The 2,235-nt window shown below is 46.8% G+C and overlaps 1 pseudogene; it reads left to right on the plus strand.

Annotated features, from left to right (window-relative positions):
- Window positions 1–423: 423 nt before the first annotated feature.
- Window positions 424–549, plus strand: LOC142496350 (U2 spliceosomal RNA; annotated as a pseudogene).
- The last annotated feature ends 1,686 nt before the right edge of the window (window positions 550–2,235 follow it).

The raw sequence follows: 2,235 nt of genomic DNA on the forward strand, positions 1-2,235 counted from the left end.
CAAGTTTAAGTAAAAAAAATAGTATTCCTCAAATTTTGATATTTTTAGAAACGCTATTTATACTTTGTATTTAGAGACAGAGAGATCTGTGGGCAAAGCCATCAGACATAGAGATCCTATATAACGCACACCATAAAAGTAGTGAATGAATCTAAAATCTATATGTATTATGCTTTAAAAAGAGGGAGACCTACGACTGTACTCACGTAATTCTTGTAGTAGTATTCAAATACATAGAATATAGATACACGGTGTAACGTGGACCGACATGTGATAAGTAATGAAAAATGCACAGGCTAAAAAACTTTCGAGAGCAACCTGTGAGGAGGGGTGATAGTATAATATGGGGGTCAGGTAGTTCCTTCCAGGAAAGACAAATTATCATGCTCTAAAGAGCAGTGTTATGTAGATCCAATCATGTAGATCGCTTCTCGGCCTTTTGGCTAAGATCAAGTGTAGTGTCTGTCTCACCTGTGACAGGAGTAGGACAGGTAGTTGTACACACTTTGACCGAGAGCCCGAGATTTTAATTTGTATCGTGCACCCCACCCGGCAAACAGGGGGTTGGTGGTCTGTAGTTGTGATGCCGACCGTGAAGAGCGCAAAAGGGGACGGGTATAGTCTCCAAACGCTGCGATGTACTGGCATCCCGAACCTTTCCCAGCATGGACACTTTATCCACATTTTTTTATTTCCCATGCACTCATCACTCCCCGGGCCTTTTGGCTAGGAGGGCACGACAATTTCTAAACCCACCCGGCCATTTTTTGGTTGGGGTGCTTAACTGCACGTGACATGGAGCACTTGGTGCCCTACTATTATCACTGTAGCAGGGTGCTCCTTTTATTTATTTATTTATAAAATATTTTACCAGGAAGTAATACATTGAGAGTTACCTCTCGTTTTCAAATACACTTATTTTTTGTTTTGAATGGGCTGTGTGATGTTTTTGATTTTGTGGCACGTTTTCGTGGTTAGTCGCCATCTCTCGTTGAGAGTAAAAGACCCTGGGTGATTAGGTTGCGGCCGAAAGCCAAAAGTCTTGGACTTTCTTGCCTGGCCTTCTGGCCGAAGAAAGGAAAAGAAGTGGACGTCCTGATTCTTTGGATGAAGGAATCAAAGTCCCTGAGAATCTTCCTGGCCTTCTGGCTGAAGAGAATCATAGAACAGTAACAGGACTTGCCGGACTCCGGAAAGGCGGTCACAAGTAGGAGCACTCAAGTCACTACAGTGGCTTGAGCACAAGGCACACTCTGGCTCTCTGAAAAAAATGAACTGTCTGTGAGTAGGTTTACTGGCTTTGCCCTAACCCAGGCTGTGCTGAAAGGCTGTGTAATGCAGCAGGCATAAGCTCATTGGGGTTTATGTCAATATGACCCTTTGTGCTCATTTACATGTCATCTCCCAGAATCCCATGCTGCAGTGGAAGTGCTGTAAGCTAAGAGATAACGGTGAACGGCAGGGTTGCAGACCTGTCCGAGACATATGAATATGCTCATAAGTGATTATTCTAATTTGCTATATATACTGAATATATGTAACACCCCCTCCTAAGGGAGATCTGTTAGTCTAAGGCCTCGGGCATGGTCAGCGCTTACCCGTGCTGAGGTGCGCTGCTGCTCGGCAGTGAGCCCCCGCAGCTGCAATGAGAGAGGCTTTTAGCTTGCAGAAGCGTGTGTCTTAACAAATCTTTGGTTTCTGAGCTCGCCGGAGCGCAGGGCCGGTCATGTGAGCGGTTCGCCCAATGAGGGTGAACCAGCTCCGTGACATCACAGCCCCCCCCCCGACACGCCCCCGGACGGCGCGGTCTAAGGCGCCTCCGCACGGCTGAAGTCTCTATGGACTCAGCCTTATGGTATTAGTGGTGCTTACCTGTTGGTTCTCAGGAGGAGTGAGTTTCCGCGATGGTATAGGGTATAGGACATAGGACATTCTCTTCTGGATGGTGCAGCCCCTCAATCCTGCAGGGCTCTGCCGGGGCAGAGGTTCTTCCTCACAGGAACCTTTAGACTAAGTTACTCAAAAGTAGAGAACGGTACAACTGGGTTTATTGGTGGGCCAGTATACACTTCATATTCTTCTCATGTAAGAGAGATGCATTCTCTGAACCCCTTCTCAATCCAGGTCACTGACACCTCTCCTCGCATACTTTCTTCCCTTGACTAGGCCCCCAGGTCTTGAGGCCCCATGGCTTGTCTTAACCTCCTTACCCCCTGAAGGGGCAAGGTAGAACCA

Source organism: Ascaphus truei, chromosome 5 (assembly GCF_040206685.1).
Source record: "Ascaphus truei isolate aAscTru1 chromosome 5, aAscTru1.hap1, whole genome shotgun sequence".
Lineage (NCBI taxonomy): Eukaryota > Metazoa > Chordata > Amphibia > Anura > Ascaphidae > Ascaphus > Ascaphus truei.